This window comes from Stegodyphus dumicola, chromosome 1 (genome assembly GCF_044657685.1).
Source record: "Stegodyphus dumicola isolate Sdum_Otavi_A_Nest chromosome 1, ASM4465768v1".
NCBI classification, from domain to species: Eukaryota; Metazoa; Arthropoda; class Arachnida; order Araneae; family Eresidae; genus Stegodyphus; species Stegodyphus dumicola.
In genome coordinates, this window is record NC_140768.1 from 167930396 (window position 1) to 167948791 (window position 18396).

At 28.3% G+C, this 18396-nt stretch overlaps 1 non-coding gene across 1 annotated transcript; it reads right to left on the reverse strand.

Annotated features, from left to right (window-relative positions):
• Window positions 1–2465: 2465 nt before the first annotated feature.
• On the reverse strand, window positions 2466–2538 carry TRNAI-UAU (transfer RNA isoleucine (anticodon UAU)). Its single transcript has one exon. It is a non-coding gene; the product is annotated as a tRNA-Ile (tRNA).
• Between the last annotated feature and the right edge of the window lie 15858 nt (window positions 2539–18396).

Sequence of the window (18396 nt, forward strand, 5' to 3'; positions counted from 1 at the left end):
TATATATGCTGCTTTGCCGTTTCGTGCCAAAATTTAGGTTTACGTATATATGCTGCCTTGCCGCCATGAGGACAAAATATTTGGACGCATATATGCTGCCTTGCCGCTATGAGAGCCATTATTTTCGAACGCATATATACGGCCTTGCCGCCTGGAGGGTTAACGTTCTTCGCAGTTTTCATTTTTGAAACGAAGTCCAGATGGTAGGAGAAAAAGTGAGGGCATTCGCATCGCTTCAAAGTGCAAGCACGTGAACTGAAACGTGCTGTGACTATTATACTACCAAATAGAAACGACATTGTGAAGAAAACGTGACCTTCAATTTGCTCTTGCTATATTTTGCCATCTGGCCAGGAAGTCTCTTTGAAAAGCCAGTCTTCTGTTTTTATGATTTAATGAGAATTTTTATAAATAAAAATTGGAAAATTAATTAAATAAAATTGGAATGGTAATAAATAATACTTATTAATAATTAATTCCGATAAAAATTGTAAAATTAATTAAAAAGCATCCCTTAATAAGATGTGATAATTTTTAAAATAATTAAATGAACGATTAATAAAAGAATAATTAATTCAGAACTGAATAACTTCAAATAATGAATAAATGGAAAAAAATTACCGTAATTAACACTATGATGAATTTAGAACAAGAAGTCTCTGGATCTACAAGGTGGATTTGTATTAAGAACTACAGGACATAGAAGGAAGAAATTTTTATGTACAGTTATTAATTTTTTTATACATTTGTATCAGTAATATTTTTTCTTTCTTTCTCTGCTTGCATACATATTATGAAATATCCCAGGCGTTGTTTTTAACTCAGTTTTGGATTAGATGCGAGTAATTTATGTTTATAGTGTATTTCTTCCTTTTTAATAAGATCCATAAATCTTCCAAAGCGGCAAGTGCCCTGAAGTACTATTATTTTCGTTTTGGCATTTCGCGTTGGCTCACTATAAATGTCCGATTCATTTTTTAAATTGTTGCCACCAAATATTATCGCCCTGTATTATATTTGAATTAATTGAATAATGAAGAATCTGCATAAATGTATGCATGTTTCTCGCATTGTAATAAAACAAGAGCCATCCAATTTTGAATAACGTAATCCTCTTGCGAATATGGGCGTCTGGAAGCCAAAAATTTGAAATTTGTTTTATTATCAATTTCATATTTTGTAAAACTTTAACGAATTTTTGGTTAACAAACTCAAGGATTTTAAAGCGCGCAATGGCAACGTTGTACAGATAAAACATTTTTATCTCCAGAGTGCGAGACTGTGTATCGGAAATTCTAAAGATATGCTCATTTTAAAATTATTTTGCGATATTGCTCTTCAACTGAGTTTTATGGATTAAGTGCGAAGAACATGATCTTTAATAAATACAGGTAACACACAAAATGTTAAAAGAAACGCTCCTTTGGACGTAATGTAATATCTGAAACCTTTCAGATTTCTTATTTTATTTGTTCATTTGCTATAATTTTAGACAACTCGATAGGGAATGAAAACTGAAGGAAACCGCGAAATGAAGAACAAGGACAATTTTTTTATTAGAATCAAGGAGACTCAGCGCCATCTTCCGAAAAATCAAAACACTAAATTCTACGTATATCTTCAATATGAAAATAAATTTGTAAAAATAATAGGTAATAAAACTGAATGCATCAATTCAGAAAGCATTGCATGCTGAAAAAATATGCTTCCACATTGATTTATTTTTGTCCAAAAGTTTTTAAGCTTTTTCTTCAGGGATTTTTAAAGCGGCAGGATATTTATTCATAAATGTTCGGGTTCTAGTACTTTGCGAAGCATTCCTCGGAAAGGTCAATATTCCTCGAGCAATTCTTAACCCAACGCTGACACCTTGTTTACCTTTAAAAGTCCATCTTTTCTTCTTTATTTCGTAGTTGCTCCGTTTCTTCCACATTAATAATAAAACAATATACAGCGTCGGATATTTTTCGCTGAAGGTTGAAATCCTAACATTCTGCATCAAAGAAGGCGATTTAAATTTGAAATAAAAATAGTGTCTTGAATACCTTGAGCAAATAGCCCTCGAAGAAAACACTATCTAACAGAGGATAATAATATGATAAATAGCCCAAATACTTGATTATTTACGTTACTTTTAATTTATTATGTATTTATATTTTTCATAAAATTATTCTTTATTGTTATAAAAAGTCCAATAATTCACCGATATTACTTTTTCACTATAAGACATTAATTTTTGGTCAACGATTATTAAAAGCAGTTGAAAACCTGAATAAAACTTAACAACTTAAATGAATTCCTAAAATTAAAATTATAAAATACAACACAGAAAAATATTTACCAACGATTAAGCTAAAAAGGAAGTATATATTCACAACGAAACAAATACCTTCAGAGCTGATGATTAATCTTTTTGTAGAGACATTAGGTATTTTTTTGAAGCAGGCAAGATGAAAAATTAGCAACGCCTTCGCCGGGAATCGAACCACGGACCTCTGAAATATAGGCTCAGTGTGCTAACCACTACACCACGAAGGCACGCTAGGAAGGTGGGAAAAATACTACGTTACATAATGCCCCTTTTAAAGGACGACCCAATCACCAAATCCTGGGTGGGAAGGAATCATCATCCACCACCCTTTTAGTTCGGGCGCCACTGTAGAGACATTAGGTATTTTTTTTTTTTTTTGAAACAGGCGAGATGAAAAATTAGCAACGCCTTCGCCGAGAATCGAACCACAGACCTCTGAAATACCGGATCAGTGTGCTGACCACTACACCACGAAAGCAGACTAGGAAGGCGGGAGAAATACCTTATATTTTTTATACTAAATTATTATTGATATATATATATATATATATATATATATATATATGTGTGTGTGTGTATGCGTGTGTAGGTCGTGGAGTTTACATATATGTACTCCACAATAAAATATATGTTCAACTTAAGAAAAATAAATCCTTAACAGATAAACTAATTCCAATTTGAGGTATTTATTTTGAGAATGCTTCGCTTTCTTTATTTATATTAAACGCACACCGTAAAATAACATTTTTAATATTTTATGTGTTAAAAAAAGGCTCTCAGCTTCAATATTAAGAAAGGATATGAGAACTATAGAAACCTGATTCTTGCTTTCCAACAATTTTTTAATCTTCTCATGGATAAAAAGAAAGGTAAAAAAACTAAAAACAAACAACAACAAAAGGAGGAAAAAAAAAAAAAAACCTGAAAGCTTGATTTGAAAAGTAATACACACATTCAAAGTCATTCGACGCAAAATAAAGAAATGTAAAGAAATCTCGCGCAAAAAATATCCATGCTTGATGATGCACGTGATGTTCATGGAACGCTTTGAAATCGTTGAGTTTGTTCATCAAAAATTCGTTAGAGTTTTAGAAAATATGAAATAGATAATAAAACAAATTCCAAATTTGGGCTTCCAGATGCCCATATTCGAGTGGACGACTACGTTATTCAAAATTTGATGTCTCTAGATGCCGTCTTTTTTCACAATGCGAGAAACATACGCACATCCATGCAGATTCTTCCTAGTTTAATTTCTTTAAATGCACGGCTCTAATATTTGATGGCAACAATTTGAAAAGTGATTCAGACTTTTATAGTGAACCAACACAAAATGCCAACAGAGCTGAAACAAATTTTATTGCTCTTTGAGACATTAGTTGCCTTATGCATATAAAATAAGCTTTCTTTTCACCATACAGAAAATTAAAAGTATGCAGCTCTTTTTTCCATTGTACACCGAGGGGAAAAAATGGGGGGGGGACAGTTCCTATTGGGCAGATTAACGAAATTCAAATCGCGTTTTTCATATCTCGAATGCGCGACCTGAAATATATATTAGATTTATATATAGCATTGTTCTAATATAGGTATTTTGACACAAAATCGGACTTTTTCTGAAATGACATGCCAATTTTTTCAATATTTCGATTTTATGACTCAAATTATGCCAAACTGTCAAGTTTTGTAAAAATCGCAAGGGTAGTTTTAAAGAATTAGCTCTCAAAATTTTAACTCCTCAAAGTTAATTGAATCTGATATCTATTTATTAATATATCTTATTTTATTAAACTTATTTGATTCCTTCTTCCAGAATTCAAAATTTAAGCTTAATCCAAATATAACTGACACATTTTTTATGATTTATTTTTAAAATTTGCATTTTTAAATATTTTTTATGATTTTTTCGAAAACACTTTTATATTATTACCTATAATTTTTTTAACATCATCTTAAAATAGATGTATTTCTAGACATGACTGCAAAAAATTAAGAGTTTTTTATTCAAAATTTTCTAAGATATACATGAATTTACATATTGGCGCGTTTTGAAATTTGGCATATTTGTTGAAAGCGATAATAACATCAAATGTGGTTTATGCCCTATGTTAAGATTATTTGAAAGTAGGAACGAAGTCACTTTTATTCCGCTCCTGCAGAATGTAAAAAGGTAAAGGAAAATAGGTTGCTATAAATTAAAATGTTCGCCAAGTGAATTTCTTTTGACGCAACTAGAAAAAAATGCGCCAAGATAAATTTTTGAATTTCTTCGTAAATTTCTTACCAAATTTAATAAAATTTAATATTTAGGCATAATTTGAGTCGTAGAATCGAAATATGAAAAAAAAAACGGCATGTCATTTCAGAAAAAGTCCGATTCTGTATCGAAATATCTATATTACAACAATACTATATATACATCTAATATAATAATAATGCTTGTCGTGGGTGTATTTATTATAAGTCACGCTTTCGAGACATGAGAAACGCAATTTGAATTTCGTCAATCGGCCCAGTAGAACGGAAGATATAGAACTGACTCTTTTTACTTCCTTGTATGAAGTAAAGGAAGTATCCTTGTACGAAGGGGCCCACCAGCGGCCTAGCGGTAACATCGCTGAACACTGGTAGTTCGGTCCGAGGTTCGAATCCCGCGAAACCGGCTGGCTGCATGGGCGTTTTTGTGGTTTTCCCCATGTGCAACGTGTACACGAGCCAGTTGTTGTGTAATTTCAAGAAAAAGGCTAGAGGGCGCTGTTGCTCGCATAGTTGAAAAAGAATAAAGTTTGTTCATGTTGAAGGCGGCGGCCTAAGAATACGCTCTGTATATAGTGAATAAAAATAATGGTAAAATTGTAAAAGTGTTAAAATTAGTAAACTCACTGAACCACCACCACCATCTGATTTGGAAATGCAAAATTATTAGACCAGTTTTGCTTAGAAAGTCCTCCACGAAAGCATCCTTTTCCTTAGGCATATAGCCCTAGTGTGCTTTGCCGTATTCTCAATACACGACACCACCACCTTGTACGAAGTAAAGGAAGTACTGTAATCACGAAATATTCCGGTTATCATATTTCGACGAAAATATCCATTTCGATCGCTATCGAATGCAATTTAACAATGGTTTTATGCAACATCTGTACGTTAGGACAGAAAAGAACTCTTTTTTTTCCCAAAAGAATTATAAAACTGACTTAAAATTGATTCAGAAGAGACTTTTTCTTGGCGTCTGTACGTACGTACCTATGCATATATGTATCTCGCATAACTCAAAAACGAATAGCCTCAGAACAATGAAATTTTTTATGTGGGATTGGCTATAACATGTAGATGTGCACCTCCCTCTTTGGTTGCAATCGGCCGCACCAAAGGTTGAGCTCAGTTTCTTTATTCTTATATGTTTATAAATTGTGGATTTTTTGTTTAAAAATGATTTAATATATTGTTCTTATCTTCCCGTTAAAGTTTTTATGCCTTTAGTTACCTGCACGTTATAGTTGTACAATTATCAACAATTTAAAAGTTCTTTAAGTGCGGCTAAGCCTTATTTTTTTAACCATAGCAACTAAATTTTTACCATAGCTATTGATTATTTTGATGTTGGTATTGATTGCTTCTGATTTTGGTTGTCCATATTGCAATTACTATTTTCTTTTATGCCAACTTAGAAGAATTTCACGTGGAAATAAAGTAATTATGTGTGCTAAAATTATTGCACTGCATTAGGAATGATTATTGTGCCACCCTATCAAAGTGGTATGAATCTGGCTCTCACCATGCCCCATTGGTATATCCATTAATAATTTAAACTAGAAATTTGGAAGACTTGTACATAAAGGAAAATGATGATATGAAACGGGTGAACTCTTGTTTGTCTTTAAACGACCGTTTTGAGAATTTTGAAAAAACTGAGGTTAAGTGACTGATAAACTATTCGGTTGATGTTTCCATGCGGACTGTAAATCAAAGGCTGAATAAAAAGGGCTTAAAAACTGTAAGCCCTTTTTAAAGGCTTACAGAAAACTTATGACATAAAAAAGGCCTTATGACATAAAAAAGGCTTAAAAACTGTAAGTCTTTTTTATGTCATAAGGATATCTGCAGACTTTAAACTTAAAGTTGTGTATAAAGAAACAACACTTTATATATATATATATATATATATATATAATGTTGTATGAACTTAAATCCATTTAGTGCGAATACAAGTTATTATTACTTGCGCAATTGCTGCAAAGTTAGTTAATAATAATTTATTTCCTAAACAGTATTGATGAATTGATTATATTATCTCCTAAGTTTAATTAAAGTAGAATTATTTTAAAAGTGTGCATCTATACTGGTAAAGTTTTTGTATAAAAACTTCAAAACTTAAAAAGGATGGAGATAATATACAAAATGGGTACATTACGTAAGAGATAAATAGCGCTAATAGCTGCTATTTAGCATATCAAATGTTGTATGAACTTAAATCCATATAGTGCGAATACAAGTTTTTATTACTTGCGCAATTGCTGCAAAGTTAGTTAATAATAATTTATTTCCTAAACAGTATTGATGAATTGATTATATTATCTCCTAAGTTTAATTAAAGTAGAATTATTTTAAAAGTGTGCATCTATACTGGTAAAGTTTTTGTATAAGAACTTTAAAACTTAAAAAGGATGGAGATAATATATAAAGTGGGTACATTAGGTAAGAGATAAATAGCGCTAATAGCTGCTATTTAGCATATGTTGTATGAACTTAAATCCATTTAGTGCGAATACAAGTTATTATTACTTGCGCATTTGCTGCAAAGTTAGTTAATAATAATTTATTTCCTAAACAGTATTGATGAATTGATTATATTATCTCCTAAGTTTAATTAAAGTAGAATTATTTTAAAAGTGTGCATCTATACTGGTAAAGTTTTTGTATAAGAACTTTAAAACTTAAAAAGGATTGAGATAATATATAAAGTGGGTACATTAGGTAAGAGATAAATAGCGCTAATAGCTGCTATTTAGCATATCAAATGTTGTATGAACTTAAATCCATTTAGTGCGAATACAAGTTATTATTACTTGCGCAATTGCTGCAAAATTAGTTAATAATAATTTATTTCCTAAACAGTATTGATGAATTGATTATATTATCTCCTAAGTTTAATTAAAGTAGAATTATTTTAAAAGTGTGCATCTATACTGGTAAAGTTTTTGTATAAGAACTTTAAAACTTAAAAAGGATGGAGCTAATATATAAAGTGGGTACATTAGGTAAGAGATAAATAGCGCTAATAGCTGCTATTTAGCATATGTTGTATGAACTTAAATCCATTTAGTGCGAATACAAGTTATTATTACTTGCGCATTTGCTGCAAAGTTAGTTAATAATAATTTATTTCCTAAACAGTATTGATGAATTGATTATATTATCTCCTAAGTTTAATTAAAGTAGAATTATTTTAAAAGTGTACATCTATACTGGTAAAGTTTTTGTATAAGAACTTTAAAACTTAAAAAGGATGGAGATAATATAGAAAGTGGGTACATTAGGTAAGAGATAAACAGCGCTAATAGCTGCTATTTAGCATATCAAATGTTGTATGAACTTAAATCCATTTAGTGCGAATACGAGTTATTATTACTTGCGCAATTGCTGCAAAGTTAGTTAATAATAATTTATTTCCTAAACAGTATTGATGAATTGATTATATTATCTCCTAAGTTTAATTAAAGTAGAATTATTTTAAAAGTGTGCATCTATACTGGTAAAGTTTTTGTATAAGAACTGTAAAACTTAAAAAGGATGGAGATAATATATAAAGTGGGTACATTAGGTAAGAGATAAATAGCGCTAATAGCTGCTATTTAGCATATGTTGTATGAACTTAAATCCATTTAGTGCGAATACAAGTTATTATTACTTGCGCATTTGCTGCAAAGTTAGTTAATAATAATTTATTTCCTAAACAGTATTGATGAATTGATTATATTATCTCCTAAGTTTAATTAAAGTAGAATTATTTTAAAAGTGTGCATCTATACTGGTAAAGTTTTTGTATAAGAAATTTAAAACTTAAAAAGGATGGAGATAATATATAAAGTGGGTACATTAGGTAAGAGATAAATAGCGCTAATAGCTGCTATTTAGCATATCAAATGTTGTATGAACTTAAATCCATTTAGTGCGAATACAAGTTATTATTACTTGCGCAATTGCTGCAAAATTAGTTAATAATAATTTATTTCCTAAACAGTATTGATGAATTGATTATATTATCTCCTAAGTTTAATTAAAGTAGAATTATTTTAAAAGTGTGCATCTATACTGGTAAAGTTTTTGTATAAGAACTGTAAAACTTAAAAAGGATGGAGATAATATATAAAGTGGGTACATTAGGTAAGAGATAAATAGCGCTAATAGCTGCTATTTAGCATATGTTGTATGAACTTAAATCCATTTAGTGCGAATACAAGTTATTATTACTTGCGCATTTGCTGCAAAGTTAGTTAATAATAATTTATTTCCTAAACAGTATTGATGAATTGATTATATTATCTCCTAAGTTTAATTAAAGTAGAATTATTTTAAAAGTGTGCATCTATACTGGTAAAGTTTTTGTATAAGAAATTTAAAACTTAAAAAGGATGGAGATAATATATAATGTGGGTACATTAGGTAAGAGATAAATAGCGCTAATAGCTGCTATTTAGCATATCAAATGTTGTATGAACTTAAATCCATTTAGTGCGAATACAAGTTATTATTACTTGCGCAATTGCTGCAAAATTAGTTAATAATAATTTTTTTCCTAAACAGTATTGATGAATTGATTATATTATCTCCTAAGTTTAATTAAAGTAGAATTATTTTAAAAGTGTGCATCTATACTGGTAAAGTTTTTGTATAAGAACTGTAAAACTTAAAAAGGATGGAGATAATATATAAAGTGGGTATATTAGGTAAGAGATAAATAGCGCTAATAGCTGCTATTTAGCATATGTTGTATGAACTTAAATCCATTTAGTGCGAATACAAGTTATTATTACTTGCGCATTTGCTGCAAAGTTAGTTAATAATAATTTATTTCCTAAACAGTATTGATGAATTGATTATATTATCTCCTAAGTTTAATTAAAGTAGAATTATTTTAAAAGTGTGCATCTATACTGGTAAAGTTTTTGTATAAGAACTTTAAAACTTAAAAAGGATTGAGATAATATATAAAGTGGGTACATTAGGTAAGAGATAAATAGCGCTAATAGCTGCTATTTAGCATATCAAATGTTGTATGAACTTAAATCAATTTAGTGCGAATACAAGTTATTATTACTTGCGCAATTGCTGCAAAATTAGTTAATAATAATTTATTTCCTAAACAGTATTGATGAATTGATTATATTATCTCCTAAGTTTAATTAAAGTAGAATTATTTTAAAAGTGTGCATCTATACTGGTAACGTTTTTGTATAAGAACTTTAAAACTTAAAAAGGATGGAGCTAATATATAAAGTGGGTACATTAGGTAAGAGATAAATAGCGCTAATAGCTGCTATTTAGCATATGTTGTATGAACTTAAATCCATTTAGTGCGAATACGAGTTATTATTACTTGCGCAGTTGCTGCAAAGTTAGTTAATAATAATTTATTTCCTAAACAGTATTGATGAATTGATTATATTATCTCCTAAGTTTAATTAAAGTAGAATTATTTTAAAAGTGTGCATCTATACTGGTAAAGTTTTTGTATAAGAACTGTAAAACTTAAAAAGGATGGAGATAATATATAAAGTGGGTACATTAGGTAAGAGATAAATAGCGCTAATAGCTGCTATTTAGCATATGTTGTATGAACTTAAATCCATTTAGTGCGAATACAAGTTATTATTACTTGCGCAATTGCTGCAAAGTTAGTTAATAATAATTTATTTCCTAAACAGTATTGATTAATTGATTATATTATCTCCTAAGTTTAATTAAAGTAGAATTATTTTAAAAGTGTGCATCTATACTGGTAAAGTTTTTGTATAAGAACTGTAAAACTTAAAAAGGATTGAGATAATATATAAAGTGGGTACATTAGGTAAGAGATAAATAGCGCTAATAGCTGCTATTTAGCATATGTTGTATGAACTTAAATCCATTTAGTGCGAATACAAGTTATTATTACTTGCGCATTTGCTGCAAAGTTAGTTAATAATAATTTATTTCCTAAACAGTATTGATGAATTGATTATATTATCTCCTAAGTTTAATTAAGTAGAATTATTTTAAAAGTGTGCATCTATACTGGTAAAGTTTTTGTATAAGAACTTTAAAACTTAAAAAGGATTGAGATAATATATAAAGTGGGTACATTAGGGAAGAGATAAATAGCGCTAATAGCTGCTATTTAGCATATCAAATGTTGTATGAAGTTAAATCCATTTAGTGCGAATACAAGTTATTATTACTTGCGCAATTGCTGCAAAGTTAGTTAATAATAATTTATTTCCTAAACAGTATTGATGAATTGATTATATTATCTCCTAAGTTTAATTAAAGTAGAATTATTTTAAAAGTGTGCATCTATACTGGTAAAGTTTTTGTATAAGAACTTTAAAACTTAAAAAGGATTGAGATAATATATAAAGTGGGTATATTAGGTAAGAGATAAATAGCGCTAATAGCTGCTATTTAGCATATCAAATGTTGTATGAACTTAAATCCATTTAGTGCGAATACAAGTTATTATTACTTGCGCAATTGCTGCAAAATTAGTTAATAATAATTTATTTCCTAAACAGTATTGATGAATTGATTATATTATCTCCTAAGTTTAATTAAAGTAGAATTATTTTAAAAGTGTGCATCTATACTGGTAAAGTTTTTGTATAAGAACTTTAAAACTTAAAAAGGATGGAGCTAATATAAAGAGTGGGTACATTAGGTAAGAGATAAATAGCGCTAATAGCTGCTATTTAGCATATGTTGTATGAACTTAAATCCATTTAGTGCGAATACGAGTTATTATTACTTGCGCAGTTGCTGCAAAGTTAGTTAATAATAATTTATTTCCTAAACAGTATTGATGAATTGATTATATTATCTCCTAAGTTTAATTAAAGTAGAATTATTTTAAAAGTGTGCATCTATACTGGTAAAGTTTTTGTATAAGAACTGTAAAACTTAAAAAGCATGGAGATAATATATAAAGTGGGTACATTAGGTAAGAGATAAATAGCGCTAATAGCTGCTATTTAGCATATGTTGTATGAACTTAAATCCATTTAGTGCGAATACAAGTTATTATTACTTGCGCATTTGCTGCAAAGTTAGTTAATAATAATTTATTTCCTAAACAGTATTGATGAATTGATTATATTATCTCCTAAGTTTAATTAAAGTAGAATTATTTTAAAAGTGTGCATCTATACTGGTAAAGTTTTTGTATAAGAACTTTAAAACTTAAAAAGGATTGAGATAATATATAAAGTGGGTACATTAGGTAAGAGATAAATAGCGCTAATAGCTGCTATTTAGCATATCAAATGTTGTATGAACTTAAATCCATTTAGTGCGAATACAAGTTATTATTACTTGCGCAATTGCTGCAAAGTTAGTTAATAATAATTTATTTCCTAAACAGTATTGATGAATTGATTATATTATCTCCTAACTTTAATTAAAGTAGAATTATTTTAAAAGTGTGCATCTATGCTGGTAAAGTTTTTGTATAAGAACTTTAAAACTTAAAAAGGATGGAGATAATATATAAAGTGGGTACATTAGGTAAGAGATAAATAGCGCTAATAGGTGCTATTTAGCATATCAAATGTTGTATGAACTTAAATCCATTTAGTGCGAATACAAGTTATTATTGCTTGCGCAATTGCTGCAAAGTTAGTTAATAATAATTTATTTCCTAAACAGTATTGATGAATTGATTATATTATCTCCTAAGTTTAATTAAAGTAGAATTATTTTAAAAGTGTGCATCTATACTGGTAAAGTTTTTGTATAAGAACTGTAAAACTTAAAAAGCATGGAGATAATATATAAAGTGGGTACATTAGGTAAGAGATAAATAGCGCTAATAGCTGCTATTTAGCATATGTTGTATGAACTTAAATCCATTTAGTGCGAATACAAGTTATTATTACTTGCGCATTTGCTGCAAAGTTAGTTAATAATAATTTATTTCCTAAACAGTATTGATGAATTGATTATATTATCTCCTAAGTTTAATTAAAGTAGAATTATTTTAAAAGTGTGCATCTATACTGGTAAAGTTTTTGTATAAGAACTTTAAAACTTAAAAAGGATTGAGATAATATATAAAGTGGGTACATTAGGTAAGAGATAAATAGCGCTAATAGCTGCTATTTAGCATATCAAATGTTGTATGAACTTAAATCAATTTAGTGCGAATACAAGTTATTATTACTTGCGCAATTGCTGCAAAATTAGTTAATAATAATTTATTTCCTAAACAGTATTGATGAATTGATTATATTATCTCCTAAGTTTAATTAAAGTAGAATTATTTTAAAAGTGTGCATCTATACTGGTAACGTTTTTGTATAAGAACTTTAAAACTTAAAAAGGATGGAGCTAATATATAAAGTGGGTACATTAGGTAAGAGATAAATAGCGCTAATAGCTGCTATTTAGCATATGTTGTATGAACTTAAATCCATTTAGTGCGAATACGAGTTATTATTACTTGCGCAGTTGCTGCAAAGTTAGTTAATAATAATTTATTTCCTAAACAGTATTGATGAATTGATTATATTATCTCCTAAGTTTAATTAAAGTAGAATTATTTTAAAAGTGTGCATCTATACTGGTAAAGTTTTTGTATAAGAACTGTAAAACTTAAAAAGGATGGAGATAATATATAAAGTGGGTACATTAGGTAAGAGATAAATAGCGCTAATAGCTGCTATTTAGCATATGTTGTATGAACTTAAATCCATTTAGTGCGAATACAAGTTATTATTACTTGCGCAATTGCTGCAAAGTTAGTTAATAATAATTTATTTCCTAAACAGTATTGATGAATTGATTATATTATCTCCTAAGTTTAATTAAAGTAGAATTATTTTAAAAGTGTGCATCTATACTGGTAAAGTTTTTGTATAAGAACTTTAAAACTTAAAAAGGATTGAGATAATATATAAAGTGGGTATATTAGGTAAGAGATAAATAGCGCTAATAGCTGCTATTTAGCATATCAAATGTTGTATGAACTTAAATCCATTTAGTGCGAATAGAAGTTATTATTACTTGCGCAATTGCTGCAAAGTTAGTTAATAATAATTTATTTCCTAAACAGTATTGATGAATTGATTATATTATCTCCTAAGTTTAATTAAAGTAGAATTATTTTAAAAGTGTGCATCTATACTGGTAAAGTTTTTGTATAAGAACTGTAAAACTTAAAAAGGATTGAGATAATATATAAAGTGGGTACATTAGGTAAGAGATAAATAGCGCTAATAGCTGCTATTTAGCATATGTTGTATGAACTTAAATCCATTTAGTGCGAATACAAGTTATTATTACTTGCGCATTTGCTGCAAAGTTAGTTAATAATAATTTATTTCCTAAACAGTATTGATGAATTGATTATATTATCTCCTAAGTTTAATTAAAGTAGAATTATTTTAAAAGTGTGCATCTATACTGGTAAAGTTTTTGTATAAGAACTTTAAAACTTAAAAAGGATTGAGATAATATATAAAGTGGGTACATTAGGTAAGAGATAAATAGCGCTAATAGCTGCTATTTAGCATATCAAATGTTGTATGAAGTTAAATCCATTTAGTGCGAATACAAGTTATTATTACTTGCGCAATTGCTGCAAAGTTAGTTAATAATAATTTATTTCCTAAACAGTATTGATGAATTGATTATATTATCTCCTAAGTTTAATTAAAGTAGAATTATTTTAAAAGTGTGCATCTATACTGGTAAAGTTTTTGTATAAGAACTGTAAAACTTAAAAAGCATGGAGATAATATATAAAGTGGGTACATTAGGTAAGAGATAAATAGCGCTAATAGCTGCTATTTAGCATATGTTGTATGAACTTAAATCCATTTAGTGCGAATACAAGTTATTATTACTTGCGCATTTGCTGCAAAGTTAGTTAATAATAATTTATTTCCTAAACAGTATTGATGAATTGATTATATTATCTCCTAAGTTTAATTAAAGTAGAATTATTTTAAAAGTGTGCATCTATACTGGTAAAGTTTTTGTATAAGAACTTTAAAACTTAAAAAGGATTGAGATAATATATAAAGTGGGTACATTAGGTAAGAGATAAATAGCGCTAATAGCTGCTATTTAGCATATCAAATGTTGTATGAACTTAAATCCATTTAGTGCGAATACAAGTTATTATTACTTGCGCAATTGCTGCAGAATTAGTTAATAATAATTTATTTCCTAAACAGTATTGATGAATTGATTATATTATCTCCTAAGTTTAATTAAAGTAGAATTATTTTAAAATGGTGCATCTATACTTGTAAAGTTTTTGTATAAGATCTTTAAAACTTAAAAAGGATGGAGCTAATATATAAAGTGGGTACATTAGGTAAGAGATAAATAGCGATAATAGCTGCTATTTAGCATATGTTGTATGAACTTAAATCCATTTAGTGCGAATACGATTTATTATTACTTGCGCAGTTGCTGCAAAGTTAGTTAATAATAATTTATTTCCTAAACAGTATTGATGAATTGATTATATTATCTCCTAAGTTTAATTAAAGTAGAATTATTTTAAAAGTGTGCATCTATACTGGTAAAGTTTTTGTATAAGAACTGTAAAACTTAAAAAGGATGGAGATAATTTATAAAGTGGGTACATTAGGTGAGAGATAAATAGCGCTAATAGCTGCTATTTAGCATATGTTGTATGAACTTAAATCCATTTAGTGCGAATACAAGTTATTATTACTTGCGCATTTGCTGCAAAGTTAGTTAATAATAATTTATTTCCTAAACAGTATTGATGAATTGATTATATTATCTCCTAAGTTTAATTAAAGTAGAATTATTTTAAAAGTGTGCATCTATACTGGTAAAGTTTTTGTATAAGAACTTTAAAACTTAAAAAGGATTGAGATAATATATAAAGTGGGTACATTAGGTAAGAGATAAATAGCGCTAATAGCTGCTATTTAGCATATCAAATGTTGTATGAACTTAAATCCATTTAGTGCGAATACAAGTTATTATTACTTGTGCAATTGCTGCAAAGTTAGTTAATAATAATTTATTTCCTAAACAGTATTGATGAATTGATTATATTATCTCCTATGTTTAATTAAAGTAGAATTATTTTAAAAGTGTGCATCTATGCTGGTAAAGTTTTTGTATAAGAACTTTAAAACTTAAAAAGGATGGAGATAATATATAAAGTGGGTACATTAGGTAAGAGATAAATAGCGCTAATAGGTGCTATTTAGCATATCAAATGTTGTATGAACTTAAATCCATTTAGTGCGAATACAAGTTATTATTGCTTGCGCAATTGCTGCAAAGTTAGTTAATAATAATTTATTTCCTAAACAGTATTGATGAATTGATTATATTAGCTCCTAAGTTTAATTAAAGTAGAATTATTTTAAAAGTGTGCATCTATACTGGTAAAGTTTTTGTATAAGAACTTTAAAACTTAAAAAGGATGGAGATAATATATAAAGTGGGTACATTAGGTAAGAGATAAAAAGCGCTAATAGCTGCTATTTAGCATATCAAATGTTGTATGAACTTAAATCCATTTAGTGCGAATACAAGTTATTATTACTTGCGCAATTGCTGCAAAGTTAGTTAATAATAATTTATTTCCTAAACAGTATTGATGAATTGATTATATTATCTCCTAAGTTTAATTAAAGTAGAATTATTTTAAAAGTGTGCATCTATACTGGTAAAGTTTTTGTATAAGAACTTTAAAACTTAAAAAGGATGGAGATAATATATAAAGAGGGTACATTAGGTAAGAGATAAAAAGCGCTAATAGCTGCTATTTAGCATATCAAATGTTGTATAAACTTAAATCCATTTAGTGCGAATACAAGTTATTATTACTTGCGCAATTGCTGCAAAATTAGTTAATAATAATTTATTTCCTAAACAGTATTGATGAATTGATTATATTATCTCCTAAGTTTAATTAAAGTAGAATTATTTTAAAAGTGTGCATCTATACTGGTAAAGTTTTTGTATAAGAACTTTAAAACTTAAAAAGGATGGAGCTAATATATAAAGTGGGTACATTAGGTAAGAGATAAATAGCGCTAATAGCTGCTATTTAGCATATGTTGTATGAACTTAAATCCATTATTGCGAATACAAGTTATTATTACTTGCGCAATTGCTGCAAAGTTAGTTAATAATAATTTATTTCCTAAATAGTATTGATGAATTGATTATATTATCTCCTAAGTTTAATTAAAGTAGAATTATTTTAAAAGTGTACATCTATACTGGTAAAGTTTTTGTATAAGAACTTTAAAACTTAAAAAGGATGGAGATAATATATAAAGTGGGTACATTAGGTAAGAGATAAATAGCGCTAATAGGTGCTATTTAGCATATCAAATGTTGTATGAACTTAAATCCATTTAGTGCGAATACAAGTTATTATTGCTTGCGCAATTGCTGCAAAGTTAGTTAATAATAATTTATTTCCTAAACAGTATTGATGAATTGATTATATTAGCTCCTAAGTTTAATTAAAGTAGAATTATTTTAAAAGTGTGCATCTATACTGGTAAAGTTTTTGTATAAGAACTTTAAAACTTAAAAAGGATGGAGCTAATATATAAAGTGGGTACATTAGGTAAGAGATAAATAGCGCTAATAGCTGCTATTTAGCATATGTTGTATGAACTTAAATCCATTTAGTGCGAATACGAGTTATTATTACTTGCGCAGTTGCTGCAAAGTTAGTTAATAATAATTTATTTCCTAAACAGTATTGATGAATTGATTATATTATCTCCTAAGTTTAATTAAAGTAGAATTATTTTAAAAGTGTGCATCTATACTGGTAAAGTTTTTGTATAAGAACTGTAAAACTTAAAAAGCATGGAGATAATATATAAAGTGGGTACATTAGGTAAGAGATAAATAGCGCTAATAGCTGCTATTTAGCATATGTTGTATGAACTTAAATCCATTTAGTGCGAATACAAGTTATTATTACTTGCGCATTTGCTGCAAAGTTAGTTAATAATAATTTATTTCCTAAACAGTATTGATGAATTGATTATATTATCTCCTAAGTTTAATTAAAGTAGAATTATTTTAAAAGTGTGCATCTATACTGGTAAAGTTTTTGTATAAGAAATTTAAAACTTAAAAAGGATTGAGATAATATATAAAGTGGGTACATTAGGTAAGAGATAAATAGCGCTAATAGCTGCTATTTAGCATATCAAATGTTGTATGAACTTAAATCCATTTAGTACGAATAAAAGTTATTATTACTTGCGCAATTGCTGCAGAATTAGTTAATAATAATTTATTTCCTAAACAGTATTGATGAATTGATTATATTATCTCCTAAGTTTAATTAAAGTAGAATTATTTTAAAATGGTGCATCTATACTGGTAAAGTTTTTGTATAAGAACTTTAAAACTTAAAAAGGATGGAGCTAATATATAAAGTGGGTACATTAGGTAAGAGATAAATAGCGCTAATAGCTGCTATTTAGCATATGTTGTATGAACTTAAATCCATTTAGTGCGAATACGAGTTATTATTACTTGCGCAGTTGCTGCAAAGTTAGTTAATAATAATTTATTTCCTAAACAGTATTGATGAATTGATTATATTATCTCCTAAGTTTAATTAAAGTAGAATTATTTTAAAAGTGTGCATCTATGCTGGTAAAGTTTTTGTATAAGAACTTTAAAACTTAAAAAGGATGGAGATAATATATAAAGTGGGTACATTAGGTAAGAGATAAATAGCGCTAATAGCTGCTATTTAGCATATGTTGTATGAACTTAAATCCATTTAGTGCGAATACGAGTTATTATTACTTGCGCAGTTGCTGCAAAGTTAGTTAATAATAATTTATTTCCTAAAC